General features: G+C 43.3%; 1 protein-coding gene across 6 annotated transcripts in view; it reads right to left on the bottom strand.

The window, feature by feature from the left end:
* Positions 1-15,700, bottom strand: part of LOC144608071 (segment polarity protein dishevelled homolog DVL-1-like) — a 100,224-nt gene that overhangs the window by 35,341 nt on the left and 49,183 nt on the right. The window contains exon 1 of one of the 6 annotated variants that reach the window (XM_078425361.1): positions 8,873-8,994. The exons of the other annotated variants lie outside the window; for them this stretch is intronic. The gene's annotated coding sequence lies outside the window, so the exon portion shown is untranslated. Of the gene's footprint in view, positions 1-8,872; positions 8,995-15,700 lie in introns of those variants that run through there. 6 annotated transcript variants of the gene reach the window in all.

The raw sequence follows: 15,700 nt of genomic DNA on the forward strand, positions 1-15,700 counted from the left end.
AGACAGGTAGACTATCCAACTTGTAAGCTTTCACTCTCTCGTCCAAACCTCAAGCCGTAGTCAGAGTTACAAGGTATAGATTAGGCCCTTCAGTTGAAAATGTGTGCATCCTAAGCAAGGCGCCAAACCTGTGTTTGGCCCATATCCCTCTGAACCTTTCTGAACCACGTACCATAGCAAATATTTTTTAAAAATTGTAATTGTCCAATACTTCCTCTTGCAGTTCATTCATCATAAGATCATGTGATCGGAGCAGAATTAAGCCATTTGGACCATCAAGTCTACTCCGCCATTCAATCATGGCTGATCTATCTCTCCCTCCTAACCCCATTCTCCTGCCTTCTTCCCATAACCTCTGACACCTGTACCAATCAAGAATCTATCTATCTCAACCTTAAATATATCCACTGACTTGGCCTCCACAGCCTTCTGTGGCAAAGAATTCTACAGATTCATCACATTCTGACTAAAGAAATTCCTCCTCCTCTCCTTCCTAAAAAAGAGTCCTTTAATTCTGAGGCTCTAAACCGGGTTTCACTGGGTGGAGCCGTCAGCGATGGCAACCTTGCCAACAGTCTGTCTGTCTTTTTGTCTTTTTTGTTATTTTTAGTGTGTTTTAAAAGTAAGTATTAATGTTCTCTGGTTTGTTTTATGTGGGGGTCGGGGGAAACTTTTTTCAATCTCTTATCTTGCCGGAGATGCGATTGTTTTCCAATCGTATCTCCGGTCGCTCTGCGGCCTAACATTATGGAGCTGGCGGCCTTGCTCGAGACTGACTTTGAGCCCCACCGTGGGGCCGTGGACTTACCATCGGAGCCTGCGATCCCTTGCCTGGGATCGACGCTCCAACATCAAGGAGCTCGCAGTCTCGGGTAGAGACTGATGTCGGGAAGCTCCAAAGTCGCAGGAGGTTCGATCAGCCCCGACCCGGGGTCCGATCGCCCGGCGCGGTGCTGTAGTGTGGAGCAAAAAACAAACTGTCGGAAAAACTCAGTGGGTCAGACAGCATTCATGAATGCAGAGGGATGGTTGACGATTTGGTTTGAGATTTTGCATCAGGACTAAGCCGAGCTGTCAGTTCTGATTCAGGATTTCAACCTGAAATGTTGACCATCATCTACCTCCACAGATGTTGTCTGACCCACATTACCTAGCAATTCCTTTTGGAGAGCCTACATGTAAACAGCTGGCAAAGACGAGATCAAGTTAAGGATGTGTTGATAAAGGCAACTGATGTGACACAGTGAGGGCTCTTGTACCAAAACGGCAGGAACGGTGAGCAGAGAATGAGGGATCCAGTCAGGGGGAGCAAAAGAGCTCATCAGGAAAGAGACAGAGGGGAGGCCAGAACAAAGGCAATGAAATGGAAATGGGGAGAGAAGCAGTCGAGGGCTGACTGAAGTACAGAAGCTGGATCAGGCACCTGACTGAGGCATTTGTGTGAAAACCAGGTGCATTCAGCTCCCTGGACATTGGTTCTGATTAGCAGTAGGTTTGGGTTAATTCCCATGACACTGGGAGGGGGGGGGAGAGGGGGGAGAGAAGGGGGGGGAAGGGGGGGGAGAGGGTGCTGCACCAGCGCAGGAGAGGTTTGGGCCCGACCGGTCCACTTGGTCTAGTAATCTTCTAAAGCTGGTGGCAATATCACTTGCTGTACTTGCAGATAAATAGCCTCGTGGACCTTTCCCATTTATCACTGAAATCCTGAAGTTGTACCATATCAACAATAGGCACTTATTATAGAGCAAGAGAAGGAAACATAGCCACTCCTTTAGAGGTGACTCCTGCAGGCTTCACCGCAATCGGTCAATACTTCAAACACCTTACACATTGGAGGCAGCTGTTGCAATGAAACAGCCAGAAGCTATGGAGCCGGAAGATGAAAGGCTGACATTGATTAGGTACGAGGAGGCCCATATCTCAGAAATAGGCCAAATAAGACAATCTTTTGAGTAAAAGAATACTAATGTGTGCAAGATACATCTTCTGGATGCACTGGGACGCATCCTCTGTGATGTGACCTGGGGTCATCGGGTGTTTCGGGTCTCACAACATCAGACACCCTCGCCCAGGCGACCCAGCCGGGGTTGATCAGGCCCCGACTTGCGTCCCAGCAGCAACTGCCCACGGATAAGCCCTCTTAATCCAAAGCCATCTAGTGGCTTTCTCTGCGGCTTCGCTTGCGGATTGAATGGCCCTCTTCTTTTCCAGCCCCGTAATGCCCAATTGGTTGAGGACTTTGCAGAGTGAGCGTCCTGCAAAGCCTCTGCAGCCCACCTCTATGGGTTCATAGCATGCCTTCCAGCCTCTGTGCCGGCACATCTCCACCAGCTCCTGGTACTTTGCGCGTTTCCTCTCATTTGCTTTTTCCATACGCTCCACCCAGGGCACTGTCAGCTCCAGAATGATCAGCCGTTTTGTCACTTCGGAGGTGACGATCATATCTGGCCGGAGTGATGTTGCTGTGATGTGTTGCGGAAATTTCAGCTGTTTGCCCAGATCGACGTGCAGCTGCCAGTCAGTGGCCGTGTAGAGGAGGCCTGCCCTTGATTTTGGTTGTGGTCGAGGTTTCTCTCCAGCTTTGACAAAAGTGATTGATTTCTTCGGGGCTTGGTGGTGTTTGCTGCTACTGATGGCAGTGGCTATGCTCTCAGCATTACGAATAACAAGCTCGGTTCAGGGCATGAAATGAAGTTTGTTGTAGAGCCAGTCACAGAAACAAAACACTATGGTCTGGAGCATTCAACAAAGTCTACTACTCTCATGTCATTTGCAAATCTGGCATATTTGCCCATAAATATTTTAAAAACTTAACGGTAACACTCCACATCTTAACCATTTCTAGGCTCCAAAGTTGAATAAAAGACATCATCAGAAAGCACAGAGATGCTCTTGTTTTACTGCTTTCACCAACAAAGGTCAAGGTCAAAGGGGCAAAAACACCCCTGTGACTGGCATCATATATCTTTTCTTGTAATAACCAGGAATCATGGGCCAACAGGGGAGTTATCATGTTTATCAGTCATTTATTGCCAAGGGGAATTCAACAAATTAATCTTTTAGCACTAGCATGAATTATGTTTCATGAACACATCACAATCTGTGTAAAAAACTCTGCAGAGATCCCGTCTTCAGTGGACCCTATTGACTGCTTCTCCATTCAATAGATGATACAGTGGCATAGCTACTGAACCACAATGCAGCAACCTGGGCTCAGTCCTGTAATCTGATGCTATCCGTGAGGAGTTTGAACGTTCTTCCTGTGAGTACATGTGTTTTCTCCTAATGCTCTTTTATCCTCCCTACATCCCAAAGGTGTGCAGCTTGGTAGGATAATTGGCCATTGCAAATTGCTCCCAGTGTAGGTGAGTGGTAGAGTCTGGGGGAGTCGGTGGGCAACATGGGAAGAGTAATTTACTGTGTAAATAAGTGGCATGTCAAGCTTTTTGATTTGAAGCACCATATCAAAAGTGCCAGCTTTGATCTGACACAGTCTCGCTTAATTGAAATGACCTTTCTATGTCATAAGGAAATATATAAAAATAAGACCATGGCTGATCCTTTATACCAGAGCCGCATTCCTGCACTAAAACCATATCCTACGATTCTCCGAATACTGAAAAATCTTTTGAAATCTATTTTGAATTTTCTCAGCAACTGAGTCTCTACAATCATTTGTGAAAGGAATGCCAAAGATTCAACATTTTCTCAGTGAAGGAATTTCTTCCCATCGCTATCCTAAACACCTAAGTGCTTAAATTTGAGACTGTGACCCCTGATTATGGACTGCCCAACCAGTGGAATGTACTCTAATCCTGAGTGGCATCTTACTGAAGATTTGCTGAAAGTCCAAATAAACTACAACCCCTGTTTCACATTTATCTGTCAAGTACGATTTCCCTTTCATACACAGCTCAATTTTATTAAGTGTGCTAAGATTCATTTGGAAGATAAGAATGACCAGTGAACTCACTGCCTCCAAAATCATCCTCTTCAAAACCCTTGGATGTGGGTTACCAGTTACTGAAGATGTATTGACTTTCAGTCCCATCAATTTATGTAGTAATAATTGTTTTTCTAATGCTTACATCTTTGAAGATCTAATTACGCAAGTCCTGTAAATTTCCAGCGTTTCTGAGAGGATTTCTGCAACATCTTCCATGAAGACAGATGTAAATAATTTGTTTAATTTCCTTAATCCCCAATGTTTCCTGCCTCATTCTATAAGTGACCCGTGTTAATTTTAGCCCATTGTTGGTTAGAGTTCTCTGTAAAAAGGAAAATATGTAAGTAATTGACTGACTCATATTCACCCATACTTGCATTATTCATCTGTTTTGATAGCAATGAGAAACTTTATGCATTTCTGGGTGAGCAGTAGTTTAGGCCATGAGTCTGGTATCGAGTTATCTTGATCTCCCTCAAGACCTTGCTACTCGAAGCCTGTGAGATAATTGATGTACAGCATCGACCCCAACAGAAACCATACATTCAATTTCCACTCCACAGATGCTGTTTGGTAACTGGAATATCAGGACAGGCAAGGACAACCTTAATAGCGACAAATCTGAAAAGCAGGCAAGGAGTAGGAAAGGCCAACTCCAGCGGGGTCCTTTTCTTGACCAAACACCTGGATCATGGACTTGTTATAACATATACTCCAGTTTATCAGAAACACAAATACAAGACTACATGGGAACATCTTGGTTCAACTATTAGCACTACTAAATTACAACAATGTTTGAACGAGGGTCTGCAAAAATATCCAGGTGATCATGCCATGATAGGCATCAATGATTGCTAATACACTCTAACATTTCCATCAACCTGACCCCAAAATATCAACATCAATGGATGAGTTACTGCGGGACAATCTCAAGGATCCCATTAAGCTGATTCTTCTCAAATAGCAACATATCAACATAGCCTGTCAACACCCAGCCTCCAGATACTACATTGTCTAGCTTCAGAGCTGCCCTGGTATCTGCATAATTGGCCACTGTGATAATACAGGAAGAACAGATTGGATGCGAATATTCAGGAGATCAAGGAGTTTATTAACCGCAAACATGAAGCATTCATGAAGTGAAATGAAATAGCTTTACCTGTACCCGAAGGCAGAAATCTATCAGAAAATCTTAAATATAAAGAACCCAGGTGGTTAGAGACAGGATAGGGGGTTCAGTAATTCACTGACAACCATGACATTGAGCACATTCTTCAGCGTTGTAAAGCCATTTATGACCGAATACTCAAGGCCACAAAAACAGGCTGAACTCAAGGAGAAAGGCAGTGAGCCCCTGCTGGAAGGAACACTTCTAAGATCTCCTCAACTGCAGCTATGTCCTGGAGGTGAGCTCATTTGCATCCATCCAACAGCAGCCGAACCAGACCATCTTTGCCACCACTCCTGACCATCAGGATCATGCCCAAATTAAAAAATAACAAGGCCTCGGATGCAGACCATTTCTCCATGAAACCCTAAAGCTCAATGCTGAAGACTTCTCGATCAAATCCACAGTCCGAGTGCTTAAATCTGGGAAAAGGATTCACCCAGGGCCTTAGAAATTCTGTAGTAGTGAGCATTTAAAGAGACACATCCAACTGTGAATATGACGAAATGATCTCTCTGCTGTAATGTAAATTATTACCAAGGTCATCAATTGCGTCCTTCCAATGGCCAAACAGCTGAGCCCTGAATCACAGTACAAATTTCATCCATTTATCCAGAAACCCTGAGTATGTTATCTTTGTTGCAAAACATCTCCTTAAAGGCTTCATTAGCAACCTCAGAAATAATAAATCCCAAGTGGAAACAAGTGATCCTTGCTCTCTTAAATGGTTGTAGGTTCATTGGCCTCTGTAAATCAGCATAAGATCATAAAATACAGGAGCAGAATTATGCTCCATCGAGTCTGCTCCGCCATTCGATCATGCCTGATCTATTTTTCCCTCGCAACCCCATTCTTCTGCCCTCTCAATAACCTTTGCCTCCCTTACTAAACAAGAACCGATCAATCTCCGCTTTAAAAATACCCAATGATTTGGCCTTCACAGAACCGTAGAAATACTGTAGTAGTGAGCATCTTCAAGATGTAGCAATGAATTTCACAGATTCACCACCCTCTGGCTAAACAAATTCTTCCTCATTTCCATTCTAAAGATACATCATTTTATTCTGAGGCCGTGCCCTCTGGTCCTAGACCCTTCCATTACTGGAAACATCCTCTCCATATCCACTCTATCTAGGTCTTTTATTACCCATACACAATTGCTCTATTTTCCAAATCTTTCCATGTGTTTGTACCCCCAGTGTCTCGGGAGTGGATGCTAAAGTGGGATAACATAGAACTAGTGTGAACGGGTGAACTCGGACTGGTGTGGACTCGGTGGGCTGAAGGGGCTGTTTCCATGCTGCATCAGTCAGAGTTGTAAATCTGTGGAATTCTCTGCCTCAGAAGGCAGTGGAGGCCAGTTCTCTGAATGCATTCAAGAGAGAGCTAGATAGAGCTCTTAAGGATAGCGGAGTCAGGGGGTATGGGGAGAAGGCAGGAACGGGGTACTGATTGAGAATGATCAGCCATGATCACATTGAATGGTTGTGCTGGCTCGAAGGGCCGAATGGCCTACTTCTGCACCTATTGTCTATTGTCTATCTTTCAATTTTTTCTTTTTTTTAAATCTCAAGGGACGAAGGCGATGGACGGGAGAGGAGGAAATGTGAATGTGTATGCAATGCACAGTGTTGTTTTGGGAGTCGGTTAGTAGCGATGCCACAATGACAACAGGAATTAAATATTCCCACTGGTATGCAGAAATGAATCTTGTTGAGACTTTGCTGGTTATAAATGTATTCTTTCCTTCTTCCCAAAATGTTTTAATCACTACCGTCAGGCCCCTAGTAATATGAGATCCGCAAGAAGAGGCGCGATATGGACTCTCAAACCTTCCTGTGCCACTTAATTAAGCGGTGCTTTCTTGCTAACAGCATTTCATGGCCCTTTATAAAGGTGTAATCAGTCGATAATGAAGCGCTGTCCTTCTATACTCTTTTAGCTTTATTTAATTAAACACTTGCAGGGAAAGTGATTGGCTTATTTTTTTATAAACATGCTATAAATTAAGATGTGCTAATATTTCCAGTTTGTGGTCACTTCAAATTCAGCAGTCAGCATTATAGTCAAGAGGTGATCAACAGAATTAACTAAAAACAATCAGCACCAAGCAGAAATGGAGTGATTCCAGCATCTGCAGTTTTGTGGTTTTTTTCGTGCATTTTCTCCTTTGCTTTTCAAGAACAACAGATGGCAAACAGATATGCTAAAAAAAAATAAGATTCAGGAATAAACACAATCTGTTTACAATTTTAAAACAGCTAATCCTACAAGATTTCCAGTGACCAAACCACATCTCAGATCTCCTCATCGTACATCACTGGTGCGGCTCGGCCGCGGGGCCTTCCATCGCCCGGCGCGGCTCGGCCGCGGGACCTAACATCGCCCGGCACGGTTCGGCCGCGGGACTTTACATCGCTGGTGCGGCTCGGCCGCGGGAGTTTACATCGCTGGTGCGGCTCGGCCGCGGGGCCTTCCATCGCCCGGCGCGGCCGCGGGACTTAGCTGCGCACGGTACGACCGCGGGGCCTTCCATCGCCCGGCTCGGCCGCGGGATGTTTCAGCGCCCGGTGCGGCTCGGCCGCGGGGACTTGGGCGTGGGGAAGAGAGCGGAAGTTTTGTTGCCTCCATCACAGTGAGAGGGTGTTTGGAGTCACTGTGATGGATGTTTGTGTTGGGGTTATGTGTCTTGTGTTTCTTTTTTTTTGTGTGACTGCTGGTAACGTAATTTCGTTCGGTACCTCGGTACCGAATGACAAATAAAGCTCTGTATTCTGTATTCTGTATTAAAGCACAAGATTCCAACAGAAAATCTTCATCGCCAAAACAAAATGTTCCTAGTTTTATAACATTTTTCCTGAAAATCCAATCTCAGCAGCAGAACGTTAAACCTCTAACTTTAGTTCCACTCTTCCTCCTGTTTTTGTTTATTTTCTGAAATGCCATTTCAAAACTACTTTCTTTCTCCACTGCCCCTGTGCACCCACTACCTTGAAGGCACAGGAGTCATCCAATAGCCTACTCTTAAACTCTCAGCTAAGCTAACACTTATCAAATTACGCTTTAATAAGCTTGTTTTAATAAAACTGTTTTATTTTCCTAATTTTTCCTAGTGTTTGTACTTCCTCATTTTCCACATATCAAGAAAAATCATCATGTTCTTGTATCCATGAGTCCATTATGCAGAAACTTGAAACAACTCAAAAGCTGTCTCCAACAATCAGCCAAGACTTTTATCGGCTCACTTATCCACTTCGGGAGTTGCTCTTCATATCTTGTGAACAATACTCCAAATCCTTCCATTCTTTTGCATCACCTTGCTTTTCCCAAAGTGCAATTACAGGCATTAAATTCCATTCAACATTTTTATTGTACAAATTCCACATTCACCATCAGCTTTTGTGTAGCTTTCTTTGTTCCTCAGGTACTATTTATTATAATAATGATGACACACCCTCGGCACTTCAAGTAGGAATACACACTCACAATCCTGTAATTCAGTAGTTATTAACCAAGCTAATCTGTCACCAATGGGTGCATCTGCACAGCAATGTAAACTGAACAATTTGGAACCAGGTAAATTAACATCAAACACTTTCAAAACACTGCAATAAATAGTCAGGAAACATCCAGTAAAGTGTTAAAAACCTCATTAATTTTAAGTATTTGCTTGTCGCATCAGCGCTAAGAGGGGTGAGAATGGAATTGGTGGAGCGCATTGTGAGAGAAGAATAGCAGCTCTGATTAAATAATCTCACCTGGCTCCTCTCACATTCCTCAGATCCTCGCCCTGCACTTCACCACAGTATTCATCTGGCAGACTGCTGAAATGAGGGGGCTTGTTGCAGTCAGTCTCTCATCTGATAACACCAAGAACATTCAGTCATCTACAGCAAAAGAATAAAAATAAAAATATGCTTTGTAGAGCTGGAGAGACACCAGGAACTCACTGCCAATAATCAGAAAACTAGAATAATGCACCATGCTCCTCAATCCTATCTCACTCTCACAATTCTAATTCTAATTGTCCCTTGTCTAATTCAATCTCTGTATCCTCTTCCAGCCTGACAGAAAGTAAAACTTCCATCAATTCAGGCCACTTGTGCATACCCCACTTTAATGGCTCCATCGCTGGCAATTGTGTTTTCCACTGTCTTGTTTTTCCTCGTTGCCTAAAAAGATGAACTATTCAGATAATTTCATAGGAGAAAAAAAACTGCAGATGCTGTTTAAAATCGAAGGAAGACACAAGATGCTGGAGTAACTCAGCGGGCCAGGCAGCATCTCGGGAGAGAAGAAATGGGTGACCTTTCGGGTCAAGACCCTTCTTCAGACCCTTTTTCACCCAAACCATCCCCTCCCCAGGTACTTTCCCCTGCAACTGCAGGAGATGCCACACCTATCCCTTTACCTCCCCCCTCGACTCCATCCAAGGTCCCAAACAGTCTTTCCAGGTGAGGCAGAGGTTCACCTGCACCTCCTCCAACCTCATCTACTATATAGACAATAGACAATAGGTGCAGGAGGAGGCCATTCGGCCCTTCGAGCCAGCACCGCCATTCAATGTGATCATGGCAATTTGATCGTACCTCGGACAATGGAGTCACCCACTACTATGGCTCTTCCTGACTTTGGTCTCCCCAGTCGAGTTTCCTTGCCTGGGTTAGATCTGCCAACACTATATCCCACTATATCCGCTGTTCCAGGTGTCAACTTCTCTACATCGGTGAGACCAAGCGCAGGCTCAGCGATCGTTTCGCTCAACACCTCTGCTCAGTCCGTCTTAACCTACCTGATCTCCCGGTGGCTCAGCACTTCAACTCCCCCTCCCATTCCCAATCTGACCTCTCTGTCCTGGACCTCATCCATTGTCAGAGTGGGGCCCAACGCAAATTGGAGGAACAGCATCTCATATTTCACTTGGGTAGTTTACACCCGAGCAGTATGAACATTGACTTCTCTAACTTCAGATAGTCCCTGCTTTCCCTCTCTATCCCCTCCCCTTTCCCAGTTCTCCCACTAGTCTCCTGACTCCGACTACATTCTATCTTTGTCCCGCCCCCTCCCCTGACATCAGTCTGAAGAAGGGTCTCGACCCGAAACGTCACCCATTCCTTCTCTCCCGAGATGCTGCCTGACCCACTGAGTTACTCCAGCATCTTGTGTCTACCAGATAATTTCATATCTGTTTTTTAGAATGTAGCCCTATAAGGCACATACAAATTCCTCTACCATTCTTCCACACAGTTGTTCATCTTTTGGTGGTGATCTTGATGTTTACAAGCATCGGTCTGACATTTTTTCAGTGATGTGGTGTTAAAAATTGTACTTTTTCCTTGATATTCTAGTTAAGCACATTGGGACATTTTGCTTCATTAAATAAGCTATATAAATGGACGTTGCTACAACACCCCTTACTCTTTGTTTCTTTCCAAATTGTCTCAAGGTCATTTTTTACCAAGTCTCTAAATGCCATTTTTCCCTCTAGTACCCATCTTATTTTCTTTGACTTGATTTAAATTGCCCATTTCCAAATTCTATTCCAGTAACCTAGCTCACAAATTGATTCCCCTTTGGTGGTAAAGTTCCATCAATTCCTCTTTCTCCCTGTGATAAACATCTTAATGTATTTAATTATTTGTAATCCTGGGAATTGGACATTTACCCTACATCCATTATCACACATTTATTGCCCAGTGGATATTGTTGAAAACACACCAAGAACCTTAACCTGGTGCAGTGCTAACAGACATCTGAAAACTAGTAGCACCTAACCTGACCCGCTCTATAGTAACATAACTGGAATGTTCAATTCTTTCAATTAAATAGGGAAGAGCTCAGATGATATTTATAATCTTTCCTGATGTTGTTTGGAACACACTTGAAAAGTAACATCTCAAAAGAAAAATCACTACATCTGTTACTGCAGGTGGACGGCATAGTAGCTGATTACAGCAAAACACGTGCACACGTACACACGCAAAGTGGGTGTGCCCTCACACTCCAACCCACACACTCATGTCTACATGCTGGAGAAAAATAATCCAAATATATTCAGGAGGTACACCCCCAATAGTTACATGAAACCCAAACAAGCGCACACACGCACCCTTAACATAAACAAGCAATGATGCTTTTCCTCTCCCGAGGTGTATCACTTTTAAGTCAATATGAATACATTTGCTCATTGAGCTTTCTTCAAGTTCACATGAGGTTTCTGCCAGGTTCAGCTCAATTGACAGAACTAGAGCTCCACTCTGTTCACCGAGTTTTCGCCGAGTTTTGTTCTATGCAAATGAACCCACCAGCCAATACCACCTTTAATGTAATATTTCTGTTCATACAACTTCAGATTGCACTGTAATCTTTGGCCAGTTCTGCATTCATCATGGTATTTATTGTTTGCCTATAATTACCATGTATACTCTTTCCTCTATGAGCTGTAACCAAAGGAGGAATTGCATTACACCCTGGTGTATATGACAGTAAATTAATTTGAATTTGAAGGAACTAGCTATTCAGAGTGGACAGTTCCAGAGCTTTTCAACTCCATTCTAATAACCTTAATGTGCTTAAACTTCAAGCAGAGTTAATCTGCACTAAAGCAATGATTACAATTTTAACACATCAATCTTGAGATAATGTTTCCACACGTGATAAGTTAATATGGCAACTTCTTTTTAACCTTTGGAATGTCACCAATTATTTTATCATTAAAAAAAATAAGGCCCAAAATGCAGAGCAACACCAGGATTGAAGAAGTGCTGGATACAAAAATCAACCTGCAGATGATGCATTTTCAACCAGCAATATGAGGTTGAAAATCCCTTGGATTATTGGCAGAAGCAAAATTAAAAAGTGGGGAGAAGCACTGCAAGTTTTAAGATCCTGACACAGAATATGGTAAGAATGAGACTGTGGTGAAGCAACATTTTCAAGAATGAAATGAGCAGTGTAGGACCAGGATTAGGAAATGAAGAGGAAACAAGAGTAAATTCTGACTATAATTGGACCACTGAAAACTACTTAAAATATATAAGGAAGAAAATTCACGAAAAGCTAAACAGTGTGAGATCAGTATCTATCCATTCCACAGGTGAGGAACAAGTATGTTATTCGCTCTGCAATTATGGTCAATTTCAGCCGACAACTGTAGATTAAACCACAGCCTGTGATTGGAAGCTCAACTCTAATCCTGTAATTTGGCACTAAAATTGACTATATACATAATTGATATTGGACTCTCAGCTTTATGTTAATTTTCAAGTTATAATCTTAACTACTTTTGCACAAGGATCCCGGTCTTCTTGATCATTAGATTGTGATTGGAGGAGAACTCAGGCACAGTATAACTATGAGCTATGCCCATGTTCTAGAACATTGACAGGAACTACGGCCTCTCCTCTTGATGGGAGTACGTGAGCTATTCACTGTACTTTACCAACAGCAGTGCTGTAGCATCATTGATTTTCCACATCAATGAAACATAATCTTAGGCAAAAACACTTGCACGTATCTCCGATGGCATGTTATGGGGTGGCAAGTAGGCGTGAGAGTTAAAATGCAAAAAACACCCATGATGCATGCGCTATTGGGCCGATAGGCAGTGAAAGGCATGTCATTGGGAAGTTGACATGTTGCATGAGGGAGAGTAGAACGTGCAGGTTTCCAGCAGGTGAAGTGCAGAGCACGGCAGCTGGAGGAGAGCACAGTGCTTGCACAGCATCTGCACTACTCCAAATGTCGTTTCAGCAGACTCAACCAACTTTAAAATAATTTTTCCTTATTCTAGGTTTATGGGTAGCCTCTCACACATTGACATAAGCCTGGTGTGTCAAAGGCCTTCTTGCTATATTCCAAGGCTTTATGATAATTTATGATAAGGCCTTTATGCTATATTCCAAGGCTTTATTCCAAAGCTCAAAAATAAAACTTCAGACTCAATCCTATTCTTCCATTTTCCCATTATCATAGCAACTCCATGTGATTTATTCTCTCTCGTGTGATACATGTCCTTTGATCTCTAGTCCAAACTTCACACATTGATCCATTGTGATCCAATTAGTTTCATGTTGTGTATCACATAATGCGATTCTCACCTTGTCAGGTAAAAAAAGTTTGCTGAGATGACTAAATGCTACGAAGACGGAGTCAATTATTATGTACATTGTTTTTGTTGTATCTCCCATGGTTAATGGTGGTACTCACAATCATTTCAAAGTGATACTCACAATCAATTCCGTGGTCAAAGACGCCATACCTGAAGGAACTCAACAGCTACAGGCCTGTGGCACTGACATCGCACCTGATGAAGACACTGGAGTGGCTGGTCCTTGTCCATCTCCGTCCCCTGGTGAGACCATCGATGGACCTGCTGCAGTTCGCTTACCATCCTGGCATCGGGGTGGATGACGCCGTCATCTACCTCCTACACAGAGCTCTGTCACACCTGGAGAAGCCTGGTAGCACTGTGAGAATTATGTTCTTTGATTTCTCTAGTGCGTTCAATGCCATCCAGCCTGTGCTTCTGAGGGACAAGCTGGAGCACACAGGTGTGGCTCACCACCTCACATCCTGGATTCTGGACTACCTCACCAACCGCCCACAGTATGTGAGGACAAGGAATTGGGTTTCTGACATGGTGGTCTGCAGCACAGAGGCTCCGCAGGGCACAGTTTTGGCTCCTTTCCTGTTCACCCTGCGCACTGCATGCACAGCTCAGCCAACTGCTATCTGCAAAAGTTCTCTGACGACTCTGCCATCGTCGGCCTCATCACAGATGATGATGACAGGGAGTACAGAGAACTAACCCAGGACTTTGTGGACTGGTACCAGCAGAACCCCCTCCAGATCAACAGGGGGCAAACCAGGGAGATGGTGGTGGATTTCGCAGGCGCAGCCAAGCCCCCTCGACACAGGTGAACATCCAGGGAATGGACATTGAGAGAGTGGACTCTTATAAGTACCTGGGTGTTTACCTGAACAATAAACTGGACTAGACTGATAACATTAATGCACTTTATAAGAAAGGCCAGAGTAGACTGTACCTGCTGAGGAGACTCAGGTCCTTTGGAGTGCAGTGGGCACTCCTGAGGACCTTCTTCGACACTGTGGTGGCATCAGCCATTTTCTATGGAGTGGTCTGCTGGAGCAGCAGCATCTCAACTGCTGACAGGAAGAGACTTGATAAACTGATTAAGAAGGCCAGCTCTGTCCTGGGATGCCCCCTCGACTCAGTGCAGGCGGTGGGAGAGAGGAGGATGGTGGCAAAGCTATCATCACTGCTGGACAACGACTCCCACCCCATGCAGGACACTGTCACTGCACTGAGCAGCTCTTTCAGTGACAGACTTCTTCACCCCAAGTATTTGAGGGAGAGATATCGAAGGTCCTTCCTTCCTGCTGCTGTCAGACTGCACAACCAGCACTGCTCCCAGTAGACCAGTAATAAAGACAATTATCTTTATTTTATTTATAATGAATGCTTATCTATTTTTGCTATCCACTTTGCTGCTATAACCTTGCAAATTTCCCCGTAGTGGGATGAATAAAGGATTATTATTATTATTATACTCACACGTATAAGTTAAAAAATCTAGGGTTTTAGTTTAGCACTGTAGGAATGCTCCAAAGTTATGCTACCACTAAATTCGAGTATCATTGTAATTTCTGGCTGAAGGATTTAAGATTCATATTAGTTACCAAACCTGTCCAGATTCTATCCTGCATTTTAGTAATCTCTAAGCTCACTTTTTAGGAATTATTTTGACACCTGATAGAATGCTAAGCAAACATGGTCATAGGTAATTTACCGGACTGGCTATCCTGCCAGTAAAGTGTATTTTGATAGGAAAAACGAGGAAAGGAAATAAATAGAAGGATGCTGAAGGATTGTGGAAGAATAAAGAAATTAGTTCAAACGATAAGGGATAGGTAATGTAAATGTGCTCTAATGTACAGAGTAAAAGAGTACGCAAATAATAAATTTAGATCAATTTTTAGAAAATTGCAGAAGCTGGAAAAAAATAAACTGCTGAAGGAACTGAGTGGGCCAGGCAGCATCTATGGAGGAATATCGACAGATGACAATTTGGGCTGGGCCTTCATTCTGAAGAAGCGTCTTGAACCCAAATATCTGTCCATTTCCCTTCACAGATGCTGCCTGAGCTGTTGAGATTGTCCAGCACTTTGCTTTTTATCACTTGAAATCAGTTAGAGAGACTATTTTGAGGTGCCCGCAATCTCATAAAATGTGTACAAAGTAAGCTGTGGCACAGCTGATCATCCTCTCCCCTTTAAAGTCAAAAGATTGAGAACCCATACCCCACTGTGTGGATTCAATCCTAAAATCCTAGATGACATTCCCAGTGCAATATTAAGGAAAAGCTAATGGGTTAGATGAGACATTAAACCAGGCCTCTATGTATAATCTCAGGTAACAGATATCTCAGGTAACAATATCTGAGAATATTCAAGTAACTAATTTTATCCAAATGTTTTATCCAAGCACCATGACCAATATTCATTTTTCAACTACAATCAACAAATGGATTGCCTGACATTTATATTGCACTTTGTGAAAGCGA

Source organism: Rhinoraja longicauda, chromosome 30 (assembly GCF_053455715.1).
Source record: "Rhinoraja longicauda isolate Sanriku21f chromosome 30, sRhiLon1.1, whole genome shotgun sequence".
Lineage (NCBI taxonomy): Eukaryota > Metazoa > Chordata > Chondrichthyes > Rajiformes > Arhynchobatidae > Rhinoraja > Rhinoraja longicauda.